The following is a 15,199-nucleotide window of genomic DNA, read 5'->3' on the forward strand; positions in this document are numbered from 1 at the left end:
ATCTTGTAATCAATAATGTGTATTGATTCCAAGGCAGAAGAGTGGTAAGGACTAGGCAATGGGGGTTGTGACTTGCCCAGGGTCACACAGCTGGGAAGTGTCTGAGACCAGATATGAACACAAGACCTCCCATCTTTAGGCCTGACTCTCAATCCACTGATCCACCCAGCTGCCCCCCTCTATTTTTTTTTAAACCCTTACCTTCCATCTTGTAATCAATAATGTGTATTGATTCCAAGGCAGAGGAGTGGTAAGGACTAGGCAATGGGGGTTGTGACTTGCCCAGGGTCACACAGCTGGGAAGTGTCTGAGGCCAGGTTTGAACCCAGGACCTCCCATCTCTAGACCTGGCTCTCAATTCACTGTGCTTTATAAAGTTGCACTTAAGTACATGCTATCTATGTATCTATCTATTTATTATTATTATTTTCAGGACCTTGTAAAGCAGAGAGGGATAGAGACCAGCCATGGAATATCACTGATACAGTGACTTCCCAATGTAAAGGAGATCCCCTTACCATGGAAGTCTCTGCTGTCTCTGAGAACGGGGAGAGCCTAAGTGATTTGCCAAGGAGGGCCCGAGTGTCAGAAGGCGGGTCGGGCCTGGAGCGCTCCACAGAAATGTGAGACAGTATAGAGACCCTCATAGACTCTCTATTCCCAGTACAGGCTGCACTGAGCCACACACTAACTGAAATCTTGGCTTGGGATCTCCCCCTGACCACAGCGACCCCTTGCTTTAGGGGCTCCACTCGGACAAAGAGGGGGTGCTGGAGGGCGGCGCTCCAAATAGACAGACAACAAACAAGAAAACTGCTGACAATTTCTTTCCTGCTATCAACTCTGCTCTAACTAAACTCCTCGGTGAGTCCCCACACAGTAAGTAATTCAATAAACAAAGCCATTCACTCACAGTTTTAGCCCAATGTCCTCTGTGGCCCGGCACACTCTCACTGAAGGCTCACTTTGTTATGTACAGTCCCCATCCTAGAACTAATCTTTTTATAATGAACTTAATCCAGTTAGCTCCCTAGAATGGCCACATGTCAAAGTAATTGGATAACAGCCTGAGATTTGGTAATTATTTCGCTATTCCACACAGTCCTGGTTTGAGTCACAGGCTCCCCAACATGAGATGGGGAGGCTGTCCCCCAAGGGGAGAGAGGCGGGTCATGTCCGGCTTCAGAAAGTGGGCTCAGGAGAAATGGACCACAAGTCCCAGGCTGCTCCGGAGCCCCTGTGCAGGGAGGAATATGTCTGTTCCAATGGGTCACTGCTTGGAGTAAAGAAAACCAGGCTCCTAAAGGCAGCCATACTTCGGGGAAGAACAATTAACCCAGTTGAGAAAATTGTTTTAAAAAGTCATTCAGCTGCAATAATTTGGCACTCAGAGTGTGCTCTGGTTCCCCTCACATTTTCTAGTTCTTCCACCCCCTTCTAAAAACTTCACAGCCCCTTCCTCAGCTCTTCCTTTCGTAGACTCAGAAAGCAAATACATCCAGGTCCCTTTCCCTGACCCACGCGGAAGCCTCCACCTACAGGCAGCTATGGAAGGGGAAACTGGAGTCAGTGGGATGCTGGGGGAACAAAGGATTCCTAGAATTAAGGAAACAAATCTTTTTTCAAGCATTTTTCTTGGAATCTAGTGACGTTAGAGATCATCTCCTCCGAACCACTCATTTTAGAGATGAGAAAATGAAGGCCCAGGAAGGCAAAAGCATTTGTCCAAGGCCAGAAGATGGAGATGGCAGCCTGTCTCAGTGGGTGGCTCTCACTCCAAATTTATCCTGCCTCTCTCTCCTTTTCTCTCCCATTCTCTGTGATTTGAGGCTCTTATGCTTACAACGATTTATTGGAGCTGGTTTTCCAGTTTAGGATAATTTCAAGGTTTTGTTCAAATGACATTTTCTCCACAAAGTCTTCAGATGCCCCTCCTTTTCCCAGCTGGATATCATCACTCTGTCTTCTAAATGAACATAGCAATTCTTGTATTTTCATTATACTACAGTTATTCATATACATGTCTTAGCTCCCTCTAATACACTGAATGCAAATCACTAAGCCCAGTTAAACTTCATCCTTGGTTATTGTGTGAACTGGCTAATAACAACAATAATAATAACAAAGCATTTAGACATTTATAAAACACTCAAAGTATTATCTCATTTTACTCTCACAACATGCTAGAGGAGATTAGTGCTATTATGATTATCCTCATTTTAAGGTAGAGAGCAGCAAAGTGACTTGCCCAGGGTCATAAAGTTTGTGTTTGAGGTTGGATTTGAACTCAGGTTTTCCTATTTCCAGGTCTAGCACTTTCTCTGCTGCGCCATCTCAGTGATCCTTGAAAAATCATGGAGAAGGAGGCAGCTAGGTGGCTCAGGGGTTTGAAAACCAAGTTCAAATCTGAGCTCAGATAATTCCTAGCTTTGTGACCCTGGACAAGTCACTTAACCCCCATTGTTTAGCCCTTACAATAGTAATTGCTTTGGAACTAATACACAGTGTTGATTCTAAGACAGAAGGAAGGGATTTAAAAACAAAAGAAAAGAAAAATCATGGGGAATAAGAGAACTATCAGATTGGAGAGAGGAAAATGCTCTGATTTTCAAAGAGGGAATGATATTAGACTCCACACACCATTGACTTCTTTCTATGTCAAGTGACATTCTTGAATATATTATTAAAAGGATGGAGAGTGAACATCTAGAAAGGAAGCTGATCACTGAGCCAGTGTGGCATGGACAAATACAGACGAGGCGACACTAACTTCTTTTCCCTTTTTGACAGTTACTAGACTGGTAGGTCAAAGGAATGCCAGAGAAGCAGCTTGCTTATATTTCAGCAAAATATTTGACAAAGTCATTTTATTCTGGTGGATGATATGGTGGACAAGACAATAGTATTAGTTAGCTGTACTGAGAATTAGTTGAACCCAAAGAGTAGTGGTTATTAATGGTTCGATGTCAAAACGAAAGGAGGTTTCTAGGGGAGTGTATCTGAGACCCCAACTTGGTCCTGCTCTATTTAACATTTTTATCAAAGACTTTGATTAGGGCATAGATGAGAGGCTTAATGAACTTAGATGACACCAAGCTAACATAATGGGTAATAAAGTCAAGATCCAAAGATTTTGATGGGTTAGAAAAGTGGCTGCCAAAACGCTAATTTGATTGCTTTTTTTATATAATAAGATGAAATTGGATAGGAATACATGTAAAATTTTACATTTGGGTTTTAAAAAAATCAACTGCACAAATAAATAATGGAAGAGGTGTAGTTAGCAACAACTCATCCACAGAAGATCTTAGAGTTTCAGCAGAATGAAAGCTTAATGTGAGTCAACAGGGTGATATGGCGGCCAAAAAAGTGAAGGGGAACCAAGATGGAATTCAGAGGCCTCGTGTCCATCCAGGGGAGGTATCAGACCATATCTGGTTTATTGCTGTCAGTTCTAGGTACCGTAGTTTAGAAGGATGTTGATGAGCTGGAAAACATTCATGAGGGCAATCAGAATGGTAGGCAGGGTGGATCTCAAGATTAGGATATATGAGGATTAGCTGGAGGAAGTCAGGGTGTTTATCTTGGAAAAATATGATCATGATGATAGCTAGCATTTATAGAGAGTTTAAATGTTATGGTATTTATATAGTATTTTAAAGTTTGTAAAGCATTTTACAAATGTCTCACTTAATCTTCCCCAAAGCCCTGGGAAGTAAATGTGCTATTATTATTTCATTTTATAAATGAGGAAATTGAGATAAGCAGTGACTAAGTGACTTGCCCAGGAGCTAGGAAGTGTTTCCAGTGGGATTTCCCTGACTCTAGGTTCAGGGCTATACTCCCTATGTCACTTATCTACCTCTTTGAGAAAAAAAAAAGATGAAGGGGCAGCTGGATGGCTAAGTTGATAGAGAGCCAGGTCTAGAGATGGGAAGTCCTAGGTTCAAATCTGGCCTCAGACACTTTCCAGCTGTGTGACCCTGGGCAAGTCACTAAACTTTTATTGCCTAGCCTTTACCACTCTTCTGCCTTGGAACCAATACACAATATTGATTCTAAGGTGTAAGGCAAGGGTTTAAAATTAATAAATAAATAAAATTTAAAAAAAATATGAGAATATAAAGAGAGTACCTTGTAGGTATCTTCATATAGTTGAAGGAATGTTATGTAGAAGAAAGATTTTACTTGTTTTTCTTGTACCAGAGGATGGAAGTTACAGAAAACAGATTTGGCTCAATATAAAGAAAAGCTTCTTAATATTTAGTGATTCTAAAGTAGAATGGGCCCACCTAGAAAGACATGGCTTTCCCTTCACTTGTGGTGGTGGTGGTTGTTGTTCACTCGTGTCTGGCTCTTCATCATCTCATTTGGGCTTTTCTTGGAAAAAACACTGGAGTGATTTCCCATAACCTTCTCCAGCTCATTTTATAGATAAGGAAACTGAGGCCAGTAGAGTTAAGTGACTTGGCAGGGGACACAAAGCTAGTTAGCATATGAGTCTGGATTTGGAACTCTTGTCTCCCTGACTCCAGGCCCGATACTCTATCCACTGGACCACACAGTCACTCCCACTTGTTGACAGATGTCAGAAATCAAATCTTAATTGTTAGTATTATAGGTAAGTGTAGACAGGAAAGGTAAAGGTTTCTGGTCTTTGTTTTAGAATGTAAAATTTAGAACTTAAGGGAATCTTAGAGATCTTCTGGTCCCATTTTAAAGATTAATTGATAAGCATTTATTAAACATTTATTATGTTCCATATAACACATTAGATACTAAAGGTTCAAATAAAATAGTGAGAGTCCCTGCATTTGAAGAATTTATATATATATTATGTATGATATCATATCAATTAATTTCATTATTTTAATTCTAATTTTTAAATTGAATTATCATGTATTATTATATACTATATAAAGAATGTTTTCAGATAAAAAATATAATACACAGACACAGAGAGAAAATAAACAGTGGTTTGAAGGCAGAGCTTGAGTTAACTTTGCAAGGAGCCGGGGATTATGAGATATAAAAGTGAGAAGGGAAAGCATTTGAGATAGGCAATAGTGTATGAAGAGAATAAAGGCAAGAATTGGAATGTTGTATATAGGCATGAGCAAAATATCAATTTGGTTGGAGTGGAGGCAGAATAACATGTAATCAGCCTGGAAAGGTGGGCTGGGATCAGGCTAAGAATGGCTTTAAATGCTCAAGAGAGAAGTTTGCTTTTTATCCCAAAGGCAATGGCATGGGGGGATACAAAAGTGCAAGGCCGGGGCATGGTGGTCGTTGTGCTTTAGGAATGTGAGTTTGGGAGCTAAAACCCAGAGGTTGAACGGCTTGCCAAAGTTTATAGTGGTGATCAAGAGAACTGGGATTTCAAAGCTAGCTTTCTAGCTCCAAATCCATTGCTCCATTGCACCGCCCCAGATCTCTCTTGGTGCTAGCTTTCTTGTTAGGATTTGGTCTCCCAGCTTTAAGTCAGGAATATTGAAATTCATTCTCTCTGGGACTGATCCTGGAGTTTGTCAAGTGATGGGAAGACAGGGCTTACACTACCTGTTCACACTTATGCCAGACAGATTTGTACAAAAAAAAATCCCACTTAAAACTGTATGATGGGAAAACTCTCTAGTTGGGAAGCCCATTCAAGGAGTAACATGAGGGAGTAGCTAGGTGGATCAGTGAATAGAGAGCCAGGTCCTGGGTTCCAATTTGGTCTCAGTCACTTCCTAGCTGTGTGACCCTGGGTGAGTCACTTAACCCCATTCATTGCCTTAGCCCTTACCACTCTTCTACCTTAGAACCAATATGTAGATTGGATTCTAAGATGGAACGTAAGGGTTTAAAATAAAAAGAAGGAAAGTTAGAGTTAGAAAGCTTTCTGATGGATATTTATATATGGAATCAGGATAAGCAAGCTACCATTAGAGACTGGTCCACCTACAAGACCAAAATACTCCTGTCTCCTGATCTGGGTCCCCTTTCCCTCCAAGACCATTCTGGAGACACACTGCTTCTTATTTCTCATTTTCCTCTTTGATTTCCAAGTCTTCTTTTGGTCATTCTACCAAAATTTAAAAGTCCCTAAATGGGACAGTTAGGTGGCTTAGTTGATAGAAACCAAGTCTGGAGTCAGGAGGACCTGAGAGTTCAAATCTAGCTGCAGATACTTCTGAGCTCTGTGACCTTGGGCAAGCCACTCAAATCCCACTGCCTAGCCCAGCTTATTGTTCTGCCTTGGTACTAATACTTGTACGAATTCTAAGACAGAAAGTAAAGGGTTTTTTTTTGTTTGTTTTTAAACAAAGGTCCTAAGGAGGTCAGGGATACTATTCTTCTCTCTGCTTCTGTCTTTCTCTCAAAACCCTTACTTTCTGTCTTAGTAATAACTCTAAGACAGAGGGATAAGGACTAGGCAAACTCAAATTATTTGTCCAAGGGACAGCCAGGAGGTGTTTGAGTTAAGATCTGAACCCAGGTCCTCTTCACCCTAGGCGGCATTCTATCCACTTTGCTACCTAGCTGCCCTTGATACTATATCTTTTTTATTTTTTTTTAATTTAATTAATTCAGATTATTCCTCCATGGTTATATGATTCATGTTCTTTCCCTTGCCTCCTCTCTCCTTCCTCCCATAGGCAATGAACAATTCTACTGGGTTTTGCATGTATCATTGATCAAGACCTATTTCTATATTATTAATATGTGCAAGTGATCGTTTAGACTCTACATCCCCAGTCGTGTCTCCATCGAACCATGTGATCAAGCAAATGTTTTTCTTCTGTTTCTACTCCCACAGTTCTTCCTCTGGATGTGGATAGTGTGACGCTATATCTTTAAAGAAGTGATTGTCTCCACTTTTGGAGGCCGCAACTCTACTTTTCATGCAAAGAAAATATCCAAGATAGTAGTTCTGTGTATACACAGCAAGAATTCTATGGAGAAGAGCTTTTGTTTCTTTCATGTTCCCTAGGCCACCTACTTGACTTGATTTCCCTCTAGGTTCCTTTTGATTTCTCCAAGGATCTAGGATTTAAACCTAAACACTCCCTTTTGCCCCTTTTAATCTAGACTTTTAAAAAATGGCTACATTTAATAGTGAAATCTTTCTCCATGACATGCTTTGGGCATCTTAGACTGGCAGGATAGTGTGATGGCAGGACCAGTGGGCTTCTGGAGTCCCAGGACCTGTTGAATCCTAACTCTGGTACTTAATACCTTTGATGACCTTGAGCAAGTTTCTGCCCCTCTCTGAGACTCAGTTTCCTCATCTGTAAAAGGAGCATTGAGTTAGAGGATTCCTAAGGTCCTTTCCAACTCCCAATCTTAGACCCCTTTCTAGCTTTTGTAGGTGATGCCCTCCAAGCCCTGCTCTTAAGTCTCATTCCCTTGGCAAGATGCCTCATAGAAGAGAGTGAGATGGATTGCTGTCTGTGGTACTGACATGGGTCTTGCCATTATTCTGGTTCTTGGAGCCTGGGAAGCAATCCCTGCCTTGGAACCGAGGGATCTCGTGGGGACTGAAACGTTCTGTTGCTCAATCATTGAAAGTCCCGGTGTAAGTCAGAGCTGTTGCGCTGTGTGAAATTCAGCCTGATGTCCCCCGATTGAGCAGTCAAACGAGATGCGCCAGCCCCAAGGGACAGATGCTGGGGAGGGATTTTTAAGAGCCAAATAAGTGCTAACTCAGGTTGGATCATGTAGCACAACAGTGACATCCAGGGGAAAGGCTGGGTGATCACAGGTGCTTTTCTACTCTGAATTTCTTCTTTTCCCACCGTGTCTGCGCTGACTCCCTGACCATGCTAGAACAGGAAAACTTCACAGCAGGTTAGCCTCACTGTGGAATGCCCTGATACCCCGAGCCTGCCTTTACTGTTCAGCTGAGGTATGGAAAGGACCCTGCCCGAAGTTCCTGATCATGCTCCAATACAGCCCCCTCCTCAGGCTGGGCCTTGGGTTCAAAGGGCAAGGGTTCCCACTAGGTCAATCATGACCTGAAAAATCAATCATGGATTATGCAAGGTGACTGGATTATAACTCACCCTTGCTGTATATAGCCTCTCCTGTTCATATTCCTGGTTTTTGTGATATCATGATGGGGTGGAGGGTGGAGCGCCATGAACTAAGAGCCAGGCCTAGAGATGAGAGGTCCTGGGTTCAAATCTAACCTCAGACACTTCACAGCTGTGTGACCCTGGGCAAGTCACTTGACCTCCATTGCCTAATCCTTACCGCTTTTCTACCTTAGAACTGATACACAGTATTGATTCCAAGATGGAAGGTAAAGGTTAAAAAAAAAAAAGATTAGGAGGGATTAAGAAATAGCCCATAACTGCCCTACAAGATAGGGGCAGCTAGGTGGTGCAGTGGGAGAGAATGCTGGGCCTAGAATCAGGACTTCCTGAGTTCAAATCAGACTTCAGACACTTAATAGCTGTGTGACTCTGGGGAAGCTGCACACACCCTGTTTGCCTGTTTCTTCATCCATAAAATGAACTGGAGAAGGAAATGGCAAACCATTCTAGTATCTCTGCCAAGAACATCCACCATACTCCTAAAAAAATGGAGTCACAAAGAATTAGACATGACTTAAAAATGACCAAACAAGATGGATTCTCCTGGTTCCTGGGTGAGCTTTCAAGGTAAATAGTTAAAGGATCAAGTTGCTTAGGAAGTTGCTTGCTCTTTATGTGATCTTCCCTTTTGTTTGATCTGTACAATATCCAATGAGAGACAACTCTCTCTCTCTCTCTCTCTCTCTCTCTCTCTCTCTCTCTCTCTCTCTCTCTCTCTCTCTCTCTCTCTCTCTTTCTCTCTCTCTCTCTCTCTCTCTTTCTCTCTCTCTCTCTCTCTCTCTCTCTCTCTGTCTGTCTGTCTGTCTCTCTGTCTGTCTGTCTGTCTGTCTGTCTCTCTCTCTCTCTCTCTCTCTCTCTCTCTCTCTCTCTCTCTGTGTCTCTCTGTCTGTCTGTCTGTCTCTATCTCTTTCTCTCTCTCCCCTCCCAACCTGAGATTTCAGGGGATTCAAGAACTTGGATGGGACAAAAAAGGCATCATAATTTCCACTAAGCTCTTGTTGAAATTTACTATTTCCTTTACTTATTTAAAAACATTACTCTGATAAGAGGCCTAAAGGCTCTCCCAAAGCGATCTGTGACATAAAAATGCTCAGGAACCCTTGGGTTAAGTCTAGACCCTCTAGAACAAGAGTTTTTAACCTGGGGTCTGAGAACTTTAAACAAAAATGTTAACAACTATTTCAGTATAACTAGTTTCCTGTGTAGTCCCACGTATTTCATTTTACACTTTTAAAAACATTCCAAGAAGGGGTCTACAGGCTTCACCAAGGGTCAAAGGGGTCGATGACACAGAAAACATTAAGCACTCCTGATTAAATCACAGTAGAAGTATACTATTTCCACATATACATTTCTAAAACACAAATGGTACAACTAGTGAAATAGGATTTCTCCGTCAGCCAGGGCTATTTTCTAGAGGGCCTTTGGGGGTCTGCTCTTGCTTCATCACCCACAATTTCTAAATAAGAAGCTCAATGACTATGGACTTCCTTTGCTTATCCCAAGCCTGGCAGAGTCTGAGAATAGGAGTTTTAGCTGCTAAAGTTCTCTCTTGTGAGAAAGCTCAGCTGGGAAGGATGCTACTCCTTGCAATTCTCTCTGTGTTTGGGCTCCATTCCTTTGGCCTGTCCTACACTGCTTGTCCAGGAGCAGGTAGAAAACTGGGCAGTATACTTCTTGCCTAATCATCCAAGTGCTTAACATTTAGGAACAAAGGCAAATCCAAAAGGAGCTATCTGTAGGTGGGTAATTATATTCCCAGACTGTTGCCTACTGACAGCTGGGTTTTCTCTCAGAAAGCTGAGTGATTAGTCCTTTGTGACATCAAACTCCAACCACAGGTGCCTGGCTCTTCTTAGACTAGTTTGACTGAAGCCTTCCTTGCTCCCCACATCTGGAGATGTGGCTGTGGAGATATTCAGGGGCAAGGCCAAAGAGAAAAGGAAGTATGGGAGAGTCTGAAAGGTGTTGGCACTTTCCCAGGGGAAGAGAAATCTAAATTCTCTCAGCAGAGTAGACAAGCTAAATAAAAGTGGCTGAAGGAACATATTGCCAAGCAGATTTATGGACAAGAGAAGGGTTTACAAATAAACAAGAGATAGAAAACACTGTGGGATATAAAATGGATAATTTTCAATACATTAAATTGAAAATTTTTTGTGCAAATAAAACTTATGTAGCTAAGACTAGAAGAAAAGCAACAAATTGGGTGGAAATGTAACAGTTTCTCAAATAGAGGCCTCATATCTAAAATATATAGGGGACTTTGTCAAATATATAAGGATGTATGCCATTCCCCAATTGATAAATGGTCAAAAGTTATGAACAGGCAGGTTCTGGATGAAGAAATTAAAGCTATAGATGAAAAAATAATCTAAATCAAAATCATTATTGATTAGAGAGATGCAAATCAAAATAACTGAGATATCAAATCATACCTATTAGATTGGTTAAAATGAGAAAAAGGTAAAATGACGATTGTTTGAGGGAATGTGGCAAAATGGGGACTCCAATACACTGTTGTTAGAACTGTGAATTGATCCAACCATTTGGACAGAAATGTGGAATTATGCTCAAAGAGTTAAAAACTGTATATATTTCAACCCAATGATATCGCTATTAAGTTTATTTCCTACGGTGATCAAAGAAAAAGGAAAAGAATCTGCATACTCTAAAATATTTATAGCAGTTCTTTTTGTGGTGGCAAAGAACTGGAAATTGAAGGGATGCATATCAACTGAAGGATGGCTAAACAAGTTGTGACATATGATTGTGATGAAATACTACTGTACCATAAGAAATGGCAGGCTAACCTACATGAATTATGAAGGGCGAAATAAGCAGAACCAAGAAAACATTATGTGGAGCAGCTAGGGCTCTCAGTGAATAAAGCCAAGCCTAGAGATAGGAGGTGCTGGGTTCAAATATGGCCCCAGACATTTCTAGCTGTGTGAACCTGAGCAAGTCACTTGATCCCCATTGCCTAGCTCTTACTGCTCTTCTGCCTTGGAATCAGGAAGGTAAGGATTTAAAAAAAAAAATCTTCTCTGAACTGATAAGAGGCAAATTCCTTCTAACCAGCAAAATTTAAGTGCTGGTTTGTTGTTATTCAATCAACTAGTTGAGTCTTGAGCCTTCGTGACCCCATTTGGGTCATTTTCTTGGCATAGAAACTAGAGTTCTGCCATTTCCTTCTAGCTAAGTAAGTGTCTGGGGCTGGATTTGAATTAAGGTCCTCCTAGCTCTAGTGTCAACACTCTCCACTCCCCACCCCCTCCCAGCTGCCTTTATAAGTACTGGTACTTAGCTTAAATATACAGACTCTTCAATCCTAGGCCTGATTTTATGATTACACAAAAAATTTTTTTGTTTTCTGTTTTTCTTCTCCCTCTAGCTATTTGCTATAAAGTGGCTCCTTAAGTATCTCTGAAAGGAAAAAGCTTTGGAGAAGGAGTAATAAACCAAGTATTCAAAGGTGGGAAATGGATTTAAATTTCAATAGATAATCAAAGGTTAACCAGGAAAGAATGCTACCTGGGGTGAAAGATGATGAGACATGAAGACAACTTTTTAAAAATAGAGGCATTGGATTGTTGTCTCATCTTGAGATTAAAAAAAAAATGTTAGAAATTGGAATCATAGCTGTGTGAGACTGGGCAACTCACTTAACCCCCATTGCCTAGTCCTTCCTTAGAACCAATACATAGTATTGATTCTAAGGTGGAAGGTAAGGGTTTAGAAAAGATTGGAATAATTTAGGTGCACTAAAATCCCTAGCAGGGGCTGTCTCCAGAATATTCTAATTATAAGTATGTTTGCATTGGCAAAACAATAATATTAATTAATCATTGCTATACCTTTCATTTCTCTACCTTTGCACAGACTGTGCCCTATGCCTGGGATATACTCCCTCTTCACTTAGAATCCCTCGCTTCCTCTAAAACTCATCTAAATTGCAACTTCCTACATTTCCTCAGCAAAGATGAAAGGCCCGAGCTCTCCTTTGGCAGAACCAAAGACCGGTATTCATGGGTTTCACAGAAGAACTGGGTCTCATCACTAAGGGGGATCAGATTTATTGAGAGGCAAGACTCACAACTTTGGCCTACTTAGTGTCTCTGCATCCCCAAGAGCTCATGAAATGGGGCACCATCAAAAGAAGACAATCTGAGTGGCACAGAAAAGGAAAATAGACCCAGGCTGTGTTCTCTGAGGTACTAGGCCATGTGAGGGGCAGAAAAAGCCTTGTGTGACAACTTAGGGGTGTCATTTGAAAACTCTATTTGACATTCTTATAGCTGAAAAATCATCCTACTACCCCCAATGACATTCTCTCTCATACTTCTCATCTTCCTTTCCAAACTCACCTGTTGGTAAGTGGGAATTTTCTCTCTCCATTGTTCAGATATGATTTTATGGGTGGATTTTTTCTGACAGAGAGGGAGTAGGAAGTGGTCCCAACAAATTGGTAAATTTATTTAATGAGAAATATTACCCCCAAATCCCCAAGTGGACTAAGGTTATAAATGAAGCTATGAATCAGAGAGGCCGCCTGCAATATTTTATAGCAATGTTGGAAAATTACCTCTAATAAACTTGGGAGAAGATGGATCACCTTTCTAAAAAACATAAAAGGATGCTGAAGGCATAAATATATGCAAAGACCAGATACTGATCCATCTTTGGTTAGTAAGCCAGGCTCATTCTCTAACCCCTTCTCTCCAACCCCCCAATGCTCCCCCTCTCTTTCTATTCTCAAGCTTTCCAGCTGTAACAGCTTTATTACTAGAGCACTGCGCACGTTTACATTTCAAGTTGATTGTTGGCACCAAAGTCACATCTGGTATCACTTCTCCCAAGTTGATGCATTTCCATTCCTTCCCCCTCTTCTAAGTTAGCTGCCCCAGGGAAAGTTCCTTCACTCCTTCACATCTACTTCAAGCCAAAGGCTTCACTCTGGAGAGAAGAGAAGGAGGAAGATCAGGGGTGAGGAAAGGAGGAGGAGGAGAAAAAGTCTGATGGAGAAGTCTGAAGAAAGAAGAGGAAGTCGTGGAAGGGCAGGGGAAAGAAAAGGGTCCAAGAGGGAGATGAGGAGCCCAGAAAGGATGAGGAGGGAGAGGCATGAAAGGCAGAAGAAGGAAAGGGGAGGCCCCCAAAAGAAACAGGAGGAGGCTCCTTATGCCAAGGAAGATTATATAAAATGCAAGTCAAAAGTAGTCTTAGGGAATTCCACCATGGACCTAACTTTTACAGATTCTCAGTCACAAGTCACATAATCATACATCTTGGGACTGGGAAAGGATAGCAATGGCCACCTCACATAACTCATTGACCATAGAGGAATTCCTGTTATGCTAGATCTCACATGACTCATCCAGGCTCAACTTAAAGACTTCCAACGTGGGGAAACCTGTCCTCTCTTGAAGCAAGCAGCTCATTCCAATTCTGAAGAGCTCTAATTGTTAGGAAACTCAGTTTCCTCATCTGTAAAATGAACTGGAGAAGGCAAACCATGTCAGTATCTTTGGCAAGAAAATCCCATATGGGGTCACAAAGAGTCAAATGCAAATGGAACAACAGTTGTTAGGAAGGTTTCCCTCAGATCAAGCCCAAATTGTCCTTTTTGTAGCTCCCAACCTTGTTTTTCTTTCCCCCTTTCCTGTATGAATCTACGCCCTCTTCTACATGACAGCCCTTCACATACTTGAAGACAGATATCAGAGACCCTTGAGGCTTTTCTCTTCTCTAGGCTAAATGTGCACAAGCTCTTCCATTGATCCTCACAGGACATGGACCCAAGACTTTTCATCATTCCAATTGTCCATCTCTGACCTAATGGATCGTTTTCTTCACCACGGCTCCTTTGGACAAATCAGCACAGCTGTCAGGCACTCATATATTTTGGCCAGCACTCTGAATTCAAAACATTGAAGCATTTCTCTTGAGAAAATGCATGGCATTCTCTGCTTCCTAACAACTCCTAAATCAGATTCCTAATAAATTGTTGCCCTTAGTGGGTAAAGATGGCACCACTCGCATTCTCCGGAACCATAGCCTATGCATGGTCCCTCCCCCTTCCTTCCCTCACTCTCTTCCCTCCTTAAGTAAGGGCATGAATTTGAAAAATTGTGGGTGCTAGGACTGCAATCTTTGGCCACAGAACAGAGACCAGCTAACTGGTCCATATGGGGACTGAATTCATGACTTATCCTCAGCAGTCTCACTCTAAGCAACAGAGGTAATCAGCCACAGATGGTAGCAAGCATTTACTCCAGAGAGTACTGACTATTTCCTCAATCACAGAGTCATAGATTTTAAAGCTGAAAGGGACCCCAGAGGTCACCCAGTCCAATACCCTCATTTTACAGATGAAGTAAATGAGTCCCGGAGAGGTTAAATAACTTATCGAAAGTTACTCAAGGAGTAAGCAGCAGAATGGAATTTGAACCCAAGCCACCTGGTTCCAGATTTCCAACTTTTTTTTTACTGCATATTACAGAAATAAGGCTTTATTATTAGCATTATTAGTATTATTAGCCTTAAGCTAATGACTTTTAAGGTTTGTGATGACTGTTTCATAAGAGGGGAAAGAACAGAAAAGAACTGATTTGGTAGCCATTAAAATGCCTTAAGTATTTTAATCAAGAAAAAGAAAAGCCAACCATATGTAGACAACTATATTGGTTTATTTAATATTTTCCTCCCTGTAATATGGGACTCTGTGCCTATTATCTGATTGGTTGGGATAAGAATGGACAGATGTGGTCAATTCTATACTCTAGATCTCATTTCTTTGTGATGTAATCATTGTGTAAATATAAAAATGTATGGATATGTGCACACACTAAAGCACTTTGTGATTAGCACCTTGAGGGTAGGAACTGTCTTGTCTCTTTTTGTATTCCTAACACTTAGCACAGTGTCTGGTACTTGTGGTTATTTTGTTGATTGTGTTTGACTCTTCATGATCCCTATTTGGGGTTTTCTGGGGAAAGAGTGGTTTGCCATTTCCTTATCCAACACATTTGATAGATGAAGAAACTGAGACAAATGGGGTTAAGTGACTTGCCCAGGGTCACATAGTTAGTAAGTATCTGAGGTTAGATTTGAACTCAGGT

General features: G+C 41.3%; 1 protein-coding gene across 3 annotated transcripts in view; it reads right to left on the reverse strand.

Moving 5' to 3' along the window:
- SLIT3 (slit guidance ligand 3) overlaps positions 1–15,199 on the reverse strand; it is an 821,799-nt gene that overhangs the window by 338,317 nt on the left and 468,283 nt on the right. The gene's annotated exons all lie outside the window — the stretch shown is intronic.

Source organism: Monodelphis domestica, chromosome 1 (genome assembly GCF_027887165.1).
Source record: "Monodelphis domestica isolate mMonDom1 chromosome 1, mMonDom1.pri, whole genome shotgun sequence".
In the NCBI taxonomy this organism is placed as follows: domain Eukaryota; kingdom Metazoa; phylum Chordata; class Mammalia; order Didelphimorphia; family Didelphidae; genus Monodelphis; species Monodelphis domestica.